The 13701-nt window shown below is 40.0% G+C and overlaps 1 protein-coding gene across 3 annotated transcripts in view; it reads right to left on the bottom strand.

The window, feature by feature from the left end:
• Positions 1-13701, bottom strand: part of EPHA6 (EPH receptor A6) — a 536584-nt gene that overhangs the window by 283961 nt on the left and 238922 nt on the right. The gene's annotated exons all lie outside the window — the stretch shown is intronic.

Below are 13701 nucleotides of genomic sequence, written 5' to 3'. Positions count from 1 at the left end.
TGGGATTACTCCAGTTCAGATGCAGGATTTTGCACTTGCCTGTGCTAAACTTCATAAGGTTTCTGTCAGCCCATTTCTCCAGCCTGTTGAGGACCCTCTGAATGCCTGCCCTTCCCTCCTATGTGCTTTCAAATTCAGTGTCAAATCCCAAGCTTGCTGAATGTGCACTTCACCCTGGTGTCCAAGTGGTTAATACAAATGCTACATGGTCTTGGCCACAGCATCAACAGCTGAGGTGTGCCACTAATAACCAAGTTATCAGCTGGACCTCAGACTGCTGATCTCTGCTCTTTACGCCCAGCTTTCAAGGCAGTTTTCCACCTCTGTGGTGGTCTACCCATCCAGTCCATACAGATACTACCATATGGCAGACCACATCAAAGACCTTGCTAAAGTCAAAGTAAAGAGCATCCACTGCTCTCCCCTTGTCTTCTCAGCATCACATACCATTGTAGACAACCATCAATCAAGCTGGTCAGATACAATTTGCCTTTGATAAATCCATGATGGTCGTACCAATCAAATTCTTGTCCTCATGTGTCTGGATCTGGTTTTCAGAAGGATTTGCTCCACAATCTTCGCAGTGATTGAAGTGACACTGGATCCTCTTGACCTTGCCTCTCTTGAAGATGGGTGTGATATTTCCTTTCTTCCCATCCTCAGGAACCTCCATTCATCACCATGACCTTTCAAAGGTGATGAACAGCAGCCTCACAAGGGCATCGCCCAGCTCCCTTAGCACCCTTGAGTGCATCCCCTCTGGTCCCATGGGCTAGTCTATATCTAGTCAGTTTAAGTGCTCCCTAGCTCCATTTTCCGATACTATGGATGATGCTTCATTCCCACTGATGCTCAGGGACCTGGGAGGCTCAAGAGCAGATCTTGCCAGTTAAGACCAGTAAAATAAAAACCTGGCATTATTCTTTTTCATCTTTATGTAATGAAGATATTTTAAACTTCCTATCACATTTGATTTCCAAATATCCCTTTGACTTCTGCTAACACTCCCCACTTACCCTAAATGGATTATCACTACTGCATGTTTTTCACTCATTTCCCACTCACTCTGAATGGGAAAGATAATTCAGCCCCTTCTATCATATAAAATTATTCACATTCTGAGATCAAATGAGTCTTCTAATAAAGTGTTCATGCTCACAACAAATACTAAAGGCTACATTTGAGAAAAGTGTCTTATACTTTCTAACGACATATTATCATATGCATAGATTTATTATCTAACCAAACACTGCAAAATACATACTAACATTAGGAATCAGCTTGTTTGTTTTCTTGAAAACTTGTGTTTTTCAAGACAATTTTGACTATAAATGTTTTGGTCATATCCTACTATCTGCAGTAGCAACAGAAGCAGCTCACAGACTCTCTCCTCATCTATTTGTATGCTCAGAAAGAAACTTTTTGATACATGGCTTTCATAAGCATTTTGAAGCATGCCACACATGCCAAGTTTAAGAATCTCAGATCTAGGTTTTTTAATAATTTGTTTCACTCTATGCAAAAGAGAGACCAGAGAGATCCCCTTATTCAATCTGTTAATTTTCCACTCTGTACATTCAGTTAGGGAATGTATGATTTTCTATGCTTGAGTTTCTTTGTCTAATCATACTGAAAATCATCAACCTCAGTCTGTTTTGCTCTACATTTAAGTAACTACTTCTCTGTTCATTGAATGTGAGCAATCTTCTGTAGGATGCAAAGCAGAAAATTTTTTATTACCCAATTTTCTTAATGCCCATGCAGTTTCACGCTGATTCAAGAGACTGCAACAGCTTCATTCTTCACTTTAATTATTTGTGGCCATATTTTGTGAGAGCAACAGTTGTCACTTCAATTCTACCCCTCTAAGTGATCTGTACAGTCTTCTGTTATCAACTTACTGAAGTAACTGAAGCACTCAATACACTTCAGATTTGCGTAGGTGTATGTGTGGTTTCAATACATTTTTTTCTTTTGTGTTACATATTTACATTTAATTTCAGCGGCTCCACTTTTTCTAGCAAATTTTGCACCTATTCCTATAAATTTCCAGTCAAATTATTATCTCTGGTAAAGCGCAGGTAACTAGTTGCCACCCAAACACAGATTCACTGTCACGAATATGAGTTTTGTATTCTATCAAGAAATTACGTACAGATTAAACACTGATACTATACCTACTCTTATTTATACTGCAAAGCAAATTCAGGGAGACACTTAGAATTTATATCAGTACCTTTTGCCATTACTTGTTACAAAAAGAAACACGTGAAGTAATACTGTTGGCAATGAAAACCCTAGGAAAAATATAAATACTTTAACCCACATTTTTCATAACAAATTGAAGACTTGTGTCTAAATACAATGTTAATCTATGTATTGAAATATTTTATTTCTGTTTTATATTCTGTTATGATATGTGAAAAGATCTTCTAAATCAAGTATTAAAGTCTCCAACTTATTTTACAACACAGGAAAAACTTTGATTCAGAAAATCAACTAAGTATAAAAGACAAGTATGAAGTAAGTTAAGGTAAGATATACTAATTTAATATTATTTAAAGTATTCCATAAAATTACAAGTCATATGATTATAATATATCTCTTCTGTTAGTGTCCTGTCACGAAAAAAAAAAACAACCCACCTTGTATTTTTATTGTTCTACTAAATTAATGTTTTGCAGCTATCATAGGATAGCTGGACAATAATTGCTTTTGCTCTGATTCAGAAAGAAAAGCAATGTCAAACTATTGTCTGCAACAGAATATGTACATTTTGTCAGTTTGTTGGGTATGGCGTGTCCTCATTCTCTGGTCTGATGATAAAAGGAAGCTCACACAGGGAACCTGGAATGCAAGGAAATGGTTGCTACCCTGATCAGGGCAGAGTCTGCTCTTTTGGTCTCACGCATTTCCAAAACTGCTAAGTGGCTCGAGGAGGTCTTGGTAAAAGAGGCAGCCTGAGTTATTTTGCCATGGAAAAGAATGAGAAACTTCCTTAATGGGAATCTATTTTAATCAACTACTAAAAGACCTGAAGCTAAGATCATTCTTTTCTTTTGCAGGAACCACTAAAGCCTTTCCATGGGTAACAAGCAGAAGAACTGTGTTTCATATACAGGGATAATGGAGAAGTCCTCCCTTTCCCATTCACTCATAGTGAGTTAGAATTTCATTTTAAATCAGTTTCAAAGCCCAAAAGCAGTGGAAAACACACTCACAAACATCATTTAATCATGACACTAAGTGTGCTCTCAGGAGCAGTGAAAACATGGCTTTTATTTTTGCTTCTTGCTAAAGGGTGGGGAGTTTATCCTTGCTGCCCTGAAAGCAGAGAGTTTAGACAAAAAATCTGTTCTTTTCTCCAAGAGATGGTGGGGCTCCAAAACACTGTCAAATTCAAAATCTCAGAAGCTGTCTATAGTTCTCTGCCAGGTTTCTCCTTTATTTATGCCACCTGCTGCTGCCCTCTCATAGCACAGGCACAGCAGGAAACACAAATGAAAGGAAGAGCCACAAACACATGCGGATGGATTGTGTTTTCCCAGTGGACCAGCAGGAGGTAAAAATGATAGGGATTATGTTGCCACTTGCCCTGAGGCAAAATGTTAATAATGGAGGAAACAGCCTTATGCTTTCCTCTCCCAAGGGGGAAAGGAAAGGATCTTTGATCTTGGGAAATTGAGTTTTTTATACCCCTAAAGGTTGCTCGCTAGCTTATAAACTTGTATTACTGCATGGGGTCGTTAAAATAGCAACATGATAATATAAGGGCTAGATTTTGTCCAAGAAATTAGGTACTCATGCCTTCCCAGGTGCCATCAAATAGGTTTTTCAGATAATCCAAAAGAGAGGTTTTTATTCCAGCACAGCTTTATTACTACAGCAAGTTCTCTTTTTGCCTTCATATTTCAAGATTTTCATATTAGGTAAATCCTTAGAAAATAAATACTACGGTCTGTTATCTACAATATTAATCCATATACATATTTCGATGGAAAGTAGGAATAAAACTCATTTGTAGCTCACTAAAGTCTACAAGTTTAAGTCTAGATACTGAGAAAGCAAATAGATTTTAGGTGCTATTGACCACTTTCTCTCACTATAGAATTGTATTGGCTTTGCATGGCAAGGTTTTGGTAGCAGGGTGGCTTCTGTGAGAAGCTGCCAGAAACTTCCCCTATGTCAGATAGAGCCAATGCCAGCCGGCTCCAAGATGGACCCGTCACTGGCCAAGGCTGGACCAGTCAGTGACAGTGGTAGCGCCTCTGGGATAACATATTTAAGAAGGGAAAAAAAAACCCAACCTGACACAAACTGCAGCTGGAGTGAGGAGTGAGAATGTGAGAGGAACGACTCTGCAGACACCAAGGTCAGTGAAGAAGGAGGGCAGGGGGTGCTCCAGGCACCGGAGCAGAGATTCCCCTGCAGCCCCTGGTGCAGCCCATGCTGGGGCAGCTGTGCCCCTGCACCCATGGAGGCCCACGGGGGAGCAGATACCCACCTGCAGCCCGGGGAGGGCCCCACGCCGGAGCAGGGGGATGTGCCTGAAGGAGGCTGGGACCCCATGGGAAGCCCGTGCTGGAGCAGGCTCCTGGCAGGAGCTGTGGACCTGTGGGGAGAGAGGAGCCCACGCTGGAGCAGGTTTGCTGGCAGCACCTGTGACCCCGTGGGGGACCCACGCTGGAGCAGTCTGCTCCTGAAGGGCTGCACCCCGTGGGAGGGACCCACGCTGGGGCAGGGGAAGAGTGTGAGGAGTCCTGCCCTGAGGAGGAAGGAGCGGCAGAGACGACGTGTGCCAAACTTACAGCAACCCCCATTCCCCATCCCCCTGCACCACTTGGGGGGAGGAGGTAGAGCAAACTGGGAGTGAAGTTGAGACTGGGAAGAAGGGAGGAGTGGGGGGAAGGTGTTTTAAGATTTGTTTTTATTTCTCATTACCCTACTCAGTTTTGATTGGTAATAAATTAAACCAATCTTCCCTGAGTTGAGTCTGTTTTGCCCGTGATGGTAATTGCTGAGTGATCTCCCTGTCCTTATCTCGTCCCACGAGCTTTTTCATTCTATTTTCTCTCCCCTGTCCAGTTGAGAAGGGGAGTGATAGAGAAGCTTTGGTGGACACTTGGCATCCAGCCAGGGTCAACCCACCACAAGCATTCTTTACAGTTGTCATTCAACTTTCCATAAATGGTACTGAGCTTACAACTATGAATTTTGAAGGAGGCACAATTAAGTACTACATCCTTTTTTGTTGATAAAAATAGGAAACATGCAGCAGCAAAGGCATGTTCCCAACCTCATCCCAGATCAAACCAAAATCGTCTCCCCCAGTTCAAGACAGAAAATATTTGCCAAATATCAGTCTTGAATCCTAAATCATAAGAAAATGAATCACATATGACAGAAAGGATTTCCTCTCCATGAGAGATTTAGAATGACTGGCAGTACACATTATGCTTTGTTGTTACAAAGCATAATCATTGCTGTCTTCAGTAAATCTGTTGATAGGAAATATTTTCAGTATCTTTGCTACCACTTTCTGATACTCAACAGACACTCCTGAAATTACAGATATAAGAGGAAGCCTTAGCAATTTTGCCTTAGGATCAATGAAGTTGATAGGATTTTTCATTTCCTCTGCATGGCTTTGGGTCATGGCAACTTCTCTCCTCATACTTACATTATACTTCTAGTCTAAGAGTATGTGTACATAACTCCCTATCAGTATTAAATGGAATTATGAATATTTATTGCTGAAAGTTCCTTTACTATATTAATCCCAGTGAGAAAAACTACTGACTCGTGTCCAGCACAATATGCCAAAGCTGATAAAGTACCAAAGTTTATTAAAGACTTCCATTCTTTTCCCCTTCTACTTTTTATTTTGTTAGGGTTTTATCACAGAAACAGTTTTATTTAGCTTTACTGTGTTTTATTTGGGGAGAAGAATGTAGAAGCATTACCTGCTGGTAATAATAAAAAACATAAAAGAAATTTTTAAAAAGTCATATTTTTATCATTCTTATAAATTAAGGTTTTGCAGAAGAAAGTTATGTCACAAGATAGCTGGGCAATAGTTGCTTTGGTTCTGCTTCCGAAAGAAAAGCAAGGTCAGACTATTTGCAACTGAAATTCTACATATTATCAGCTTTGTTCAGTACGGTGCATCCTCAGTTCTCTTAGAATCTTAATGAAGAAGCTTAAAGGCACATTATCTGTCAGATTTCCTAAGGAACAATTTATATACAGTGGACAAGCTATAGTGTGCACATTGAAGACCGAGGCAATCCTTCAGAAAAGGATGTGAGTTTAAACTTCCTACCATGTGAACCATAGGCATATTGCAGAGGAGGGGCAACCAGCTGCAGTGGTTTGTATGGCGACAGAGCCTGATGAACTGGAATGTCTCAATGGAAAGAACAGGGCAGAATCACAGCAGAAACAAGTCCCAAGTCATTACAGTACAAACGTATTGGCAGCCATCTACAAACTGAAGTGAAGAACTTACAAAGATGTCTGTACGTGAGATGCAGTACCTCAGAGAAAACCAACGGTAAGATTTACTAAGTCATCTTGGGTACTAAAAGCAATCATGCATAACAGTAGTCCATGTAGGCTCATTTGCCCTACCAAGAAATCACATACTTGCCCTTGCAATTAGTAAGAGCTGTCCTACCAAATCCCTGCTTAAGTTCAAAGACCTTCATCAACATTGTGCACAACATTGAGTGGGGAGTGAAGCAGCAAACAGGTCTCCTAAAAAAAGGAAAACAAAATTACTTTTAGCTACATATAACCTTGTTAAATATCACTATGGAATGCATAAAAAAGCACTCTCAAATTGTATCTTAATGGAACAACTAAATCTAGAGCACAAAAGAGGAAGTATTCTCAACTTAGCCCTAAGACTTCTTTAAAAAGCAAGTACAACTGAAAAACTAGGTAGCAGTATCTGCCTTGGGAAAGAAAAGGTAGCAAATTCTAGCGCTGAAAATCTCCTCCCTTCTCTCAAAACACTTTCCCAGCCCAAGCTTCTTAATGAAAATTTTCACAGTATTAGGAAGATAGCACACAAACAAAAGACGCCCTAAACCAACCCCACCTCCAAAACTAAAGCAAAATCCCCGACCTAAATTCCTTAGCAAGGATGAAACTTACTGGGGAAAAAGAAAGAAAAAAACCAAAACAGAACACCTTTCTTTTCTTTGTATTTGCTTTCTAATCTTTTTTTGTTTGTTTTTCAAAGAAACTGAGAACATAATTCACTAAATTGAGTCTAGGCTTACCAAGACTAAGTCTTGACACCTGAGGCTACCCACAAAAGGTTAAATTCTGTTCTCTGTCAGTGAGGGAACACAGTTAGACTGCAGAGCTGGCCTGGCTACAGCTGGCAGTGGCCCACATATCAGGAGACAACTGTGAGGGTCACTAGAGGGAGACTGCACAAAGACCAGAAATCTAGCGCAAAATAACCATATAGCAAACCACCCAAATTCACTAGGAACTTTACATTTACAGAGTTTTTATTTAGCTTTGTTATGTTTTATTTGGAGAGAAGAATGTAGAAGCACCACCTACCAAACTGGAGTAGCTATTTCAGTCTGTGATAGGACTTACTTCAAATTGAAAATGCTTATGTGAAGGAATACATTTACCTCCAATGTTTACGAAATGTTTGCTTTGTGATGTTGGTAATTTTTCCCGTGTTTTCTAATAACACTAATGACTTTAGTCCATATGAAAGAATTAAAAAAACAAAGCAAGCTACAGAAAAATGTCTGCTCTGGTTAGTCTGTAGCAACTAAGTTAAGCTAGCCAATTAACATGCAAAATAGGAAAGCTAAGAGAGATGTTTGAAAATCAGTGACATCCAATACTTTCGTGCCTAAGGACATAATTGATACCCAAAGCTCAATAATTTTTATGTGGTTTTTTTTTTTAAGGAGATTAGCAATTTGATGAATAATGGAATCATTTACTGGATAGTATCATGATGATTTCCTCTCTTTAGGGCCTTCACAGCTAACAGAACCTATCAGATACACAACAAACAGCACAACTTTTCTTCTAGGTTAGATCTTAGAAAGGATTTAAAAATTTCAAAATCTTTGCAAGCCTGATTCCACATTTTAAATATTACTTCTGCACAGAAACCTAGGAGATCACTTGCTTTCCTCTCTCTACATACTACATACTAGTCTGCATAGTTTAAAACCAGCAGCAACAGACTACACAAAATGCCTGGATGGCTTCAACCTGTCTGAAAGCGTGTTCCTCTCAAACCTGTTCTGGTGTATGCGAAGCGTGTGCTTTCCTTCTGAGTCACCTGAACACTGTCAAAAGTGTGGACAAGTGGATCTTAGACCTTGCTAACAGGCTACATGTGAAGCTGTGATGCACCTTGGGGGGAAGAATCATTTAGCGATAGACACCTTGACAGTACTGGAGAAAGCACAACATTTTTGCCTGTCAATGGAGAGGCTAATTTTAATAGATCTTTGGTAACAGGGATGCGGCAGCCCTGGATGGGTACAGGCTGCCATCGCCAGCTGCTGTCAGTACTGAGCATGAAGCACCTGAGAAAAAGCATTTTCGTGACTGCTGACAGTGGCAAGCATGCCTTGTTAGCTGCACCAAACTGCAGGGACAGGGCATTTATAATCCTGTAGGGAAAAGCCAAAGACAGCAACGCTGAGCAGGGAAACGCAGACTTTTATGTTGTGTTGTCCTTTGTGTTACACTTAGAATTACAGCCAAGCTCCAGGGGAGGGACTACCGATTGTATGCGCGATGTCTTTCCTATTCAGACTAACAGAACTTTGCCTTTTCATACAATCATCATTGTTAACAAAGAGTTGTGTATCGGCATGTGCGTAACAAGTAATAAAAGCTTTCCCCATATTCATGTTGCTATCTTAGGAAAACATACTGAAGATGTTTTCTTTGGTACTGTTCTTGTTCCCTGCGAGCCTTTTGCTTCTTGCTTTTATAAGCTTCTGATATTCAGCAGTTGATTCAACTTCATTTTTTTTATAGTTGATATAGAGCTAGGTAGGCCATTCCTTCAAGAAATGCTGGCTTTTCAAGACATTCAGGCAATTTTTTAAGGGAAGTTAGAGAACTAAACAGTGCCCACAAGATGCATCCATTTTTCTTACCACTGCCCCCAAAATACCAAGCAGAAGATTTACAGGGAGTGGTGGATGCTATAAAATAGCATTTGTCTGAACAAAAGGAACTCGTTACGTATTTGCATCTGACTTGAACTAGTCACTTTTAGAGACCTTTTCTAGGCATGGAGGGAATCAAGCTGTGATTCATCTTATCTTAATATATATATTCTTAAAGTAAATATCTAAAATACAACATATAAAAAACGGGTAGATGTGGCACTTCGGGACATAGTTTAGTCTAGTCTACCCTTGATTGGTTTAGTGTGGACGTGGCAGTGTAGGTTAATGGTTGGACTGGATGATCTTAAAGGTCTTTTCCAACCTAAACGATTCTATGATTCTATGATTCTATATTGGTCTTGCACCAAAATCACCTATTTTTATCCACTGACTAGAAATAAAGCCTCAGCTGCTAGTTCAGATGTAGACATCTAAAGTTGGGTATGATGAATCTCACCCTGTTAGATTATAATGACCAACTAGTCGATCAATTCACCCCACTGATAAATGACTATTACAGAGTCAGAGATACATAGCACTCATGATCCAAATAATTAGTGACTATAAGCTCATCCCTATGGTTTAAGGGACAGAATAATTTATTGCCATGTCTCTACATGAGCCCCTCATTGTTACACCGAAAAACCAGCATATCTGATTTCCCTGACAGTAGCATTGTATTTTCTACCTCTGTTATAATACTGGTAGAGCCCCACAGTGCCCTCTGTTTCCTGCACTTGGCAAAGCAGGCTCTGCCCTGGGCTGCCACCCTGTACCCCTCCAGCTGCTGCCAATGGCACAGCATTGAGGGACCACTGAGCACTCATCCAAGTGTAGCCACCCCTGTGGGCCGTACGAGTCCACCTCAGTACTCACACCAGTGTAGATGTTACAGACGCTTCGCAGCTGCCAAACTCATTCATTTTAAAAATGTTACTTATTCTTTTGTCTGTGCCTCCATTACAGATACTAGCAGAAACTCCTTCAGCAGCCAAACTTGTTTCTTTGTTCATCCTTGCAAACCTACTTAAGTAAATATACGTTCTTTGATGCTCAGTACTATCCATTACCTAGCTGGAAAATTGTATAGCTGACAGTACTCTACTAAATTTATCAGTAAGTTTGGATTGTGAAGTTTATAATTTTTCTCATTCCCATGGGAAAAAGGTGGCAGAACTACTTGCTTCATTTATCCTTGTATACAAGTCAGAAGAGGAACTGATGATAAAGTGTATTTTAGAACATTAGAAATTGTAGTTTGAAAAGCATTTTTCAGATCTATAGTTCATAATGAAGTGTGCAGAATGATGATAAGGATGAGCTACCCTGAAAAAGTACTAATTTCATTCCTACTTATCTGTCTCTTTTCTGTGTCATGGCTTCAATTTCAGGTTATGATTACCTAGATAAAAATCCTTCCCTTAAGATACTTCAGCATTGTGTGTGTGTGTGTGTGTGTGCAAAGCAATTATGGAAAAGATAATTTGTTTTCTTTTGAGTACAATCTCCATGCCCAAAGTACTGAACTAATAAATGAGGCCAAAAGTTCATAAAATGAAAAATTGCAGGAACCCCTGTTGCTGACCTACTTGATTGTGAAGGGGGGAAAAAAAAAAAAAAAAGGGAAAGCAGAGAAGAGGCAGAAACAGAAAGAGTTAAGCTAAGCATGCGTTGCAAGAAGTCTCAAAAAAAGTAGCTTAGTTCTTCCCAGAGGACAGGAAATGGAGAGAGAAAGGATTGCTCAATTTGAGAAGAAACCAATTAATTCCTTTCAAAAACACAGGAAAGCAGAAAAGGAAAAAAATTGGCTTGAGAAAGCAAGCTGGGTTTTTTTGCTGAGTGATCCTAATGGCACAAGCGGAGTGCTAGAAAATTCTGGATTTTCTAGAAGAAAAAAATGTTGCACACGGAGTTTGCACAATCATATGCAGGGCTGATGGCATTTGCAGTCACTCCAAACACTTGCAGATCAGATATGCAAGGTAGACTGCTGCCGAAAAGGGAAGTCCTATGTTTCTTTTCTTTCCTCTCTCAACTTGGTCACTTTTAGCAGACCCCTCCCTTGCATAAGATTTAGTTGATCTTATGAGTATGCAGTGAGTTGGATCAGTCTGAAGAGTTAAGAGAAAACCGGGTTTTTTTGACAGGTTCATTTTGTGTCAGCAAATGACAGAGTTGATCTTGCTCACTGCGTGGTTGCCAAATTACTAATACAGATGACTGGGAAGCTGGGACAGAGCACGTAGCTGATGGGATAGGCCGTGGCTTTCGACAGACACACAGCTGGGCTGGAATAAGGGCACTGTGAAGTGCAACTTGCATTTTTTTTGAACTACGCAGTTCCTGTGCATGAGTCATCACAGGTATCATCCCCAGAGAACATACTAACATGATTAAGGCCAGGGGTACAATGATGAAGCTAGATCCTCCTTGTACTGGCTGCACCTGGCTAGATCTGTGCCAAAAACTTGAAATAAGAGCAAGGTGTAGGAAAATCCTACCATGGATACCATGGAGTTGGAAGGACTCAGATCCAATGAGCAGCTGAAGTAGAGAGGGAACAGTTAGGACTCAAAGGGCAAAGACAAAAAAATCAGGGAAGTGGAGGCGAGTGTGACTGAATGACAATTTTGGGAAAAAGTGCCTATGGCTGGGAGCCAATGAAAAAGGAATGCAGAAACAAAGCACTTGTGGTTTATGTGTAAGGAAATGGACCCTGAAGAGGGACAGAAGAGGAGGACAGCTGCAGTGTGTGAAGATCAACCTGGACCCAAACGAAGCAACCTGAGGTGGGAGATAGACATGGGGACCTGATGAATGGAGACTGGGTTTGGGAATGAAGGGAGACAAGGACAGCGGCAAGGTCTCAGTTGAAAGGGCAGGATGGTGCCAGATTGGAGAATGCTGAAGAGATCAAGTCAGCAGAGGAGGAGAAGAGGGAATAAGGAATGTATGCCTCCTTGTCCACAAAGATTACAAAGTGACTCAGAAATCCAAAGCCTCCTATTTCAGTTTCAGCAAACTGGTGGAAACCACGGTATTGCTCATTTTCATTTCAGCAGAATATCCACCAAAGAAGGGCAACCCCTACTGCTTTCTGTTAGTCAAAGAGGAGGGAGAAAGAGAAGAATGGAGAAGAGCTGAGACAGGAGGTAACACCAGGTCTTGGTGACACCAGCAACTCAAACAGCCAAATAGGCATTTGGCTCTCTTGAATTTTGCTTTCACCTAGAATTAGCCTCCTCCAGGGTATACATGGAAATCAATAAGGAATATACTTAAAATAGCAACAGCACTATAATCTGGTGAAACTCACTGGGAATTAATAAGAAAAAGAAAGAAAGAAAATTAATTATTCTGCTGATATTCCTAATTACATCAAGAACAACTGACTATTAACGGTGAGACAGTCAGTCAGAGACTGCTAAGAATTCATTTCTAAGTGTGCCTTCTATATACCTGTAAGGGTAGATAATGAGATTCACAGTGATTTTTTGATTGATATACATTTAACTTCAATTAACTAGACACCTTTATTTTTAAATATAAAAGTTTTTTTTCCCATATATTGACATACATTTAAATTGAATAATAAATATACTTAATGTATTATCTATTAATACGAGCCTGCATTATGATATAATGCATGTAATTCAAAATTACAAAATCAGTAACCAGGGAAAAAAATCAAAATTTCTTATATAAAATACAGACAATTTTTCTCTCATTCTCAGATAGAATCAAATTCCACAGCCAGCCAGAAAAAAATAATTTTAACAAGTCATGCTCATCAATAAGAAAGCCAACATAAATGGAAGAGTTCTCATTTATTTTACATATTCTCTGAAATATCATCAAATAAACTGTGACTGCCAAAGTAATAAACCTAAGTGTCCAGAACACTTTGTACACATAATATTTCTGATTACACAAACCTAACCGAACACTAAATGAGTTTATTAGTCTCCTCTGTATGTATTAAGGGGGAAAATATGCTGTACCCCATAGACTCGCTCTCCACAAAATTGTAAATGAGAGTTGCTATCATCACATAATGTAATGTGCAAAACCAGACTCATTCATGTATGCATATATACACATTCATACAAACACATACCCGAACACATTCAGAAAGTAACGGGAAAAGATCACCAGGCCTTTGCCAGCTGTTTGAACCATTTAAATCCAGCAACATCACCAGACACCCAAAGAATCCAGTAAACCACAGGGTTATTTGCTCTATGGGGAAGCTCTGCATGTCCCCTAGAGCCATCTCCAGTGCAGCCCACTGAGCAGCAGGAAAACCCACGGTCAGATGTGTGCAGTGGATGTATGACCTCTCTCCAGCTATAAAACCTTTGCAAAATTAGTCCGCTGGGGCTATAAGCAGCAGATTTCTAACACAGTGCATCTCAGACTCATGTAAAGCCTATTGAAGTCAAAGGCAGCCCTTCAATTGATTTTATATTAGCTTTGGCTCAGTCCCCGAAGTTAACTCACGGGCTAGGTTAGCCAGACAAAAGAGGCT

The sequence above is a fragment of the Pelecanus crispus genome, chromosome 1 (genome assembly GCF_030463565.1).
Source record: "Pelecanus crispus isolate bPelCri1 chromosome 1, bPelCri1.pri, whole genome shotgun sequence".
NCBI lineage: Eukaryota > Metazoa > Chordata > Aves > Pelecaniformes > Pelecanidae > Pelecanus > Pelecanus crispus.
Note: the sequence above shows the minus strand (reverse complement) of the source record. Positions and strands in the feature narration are given on the sequence as shown.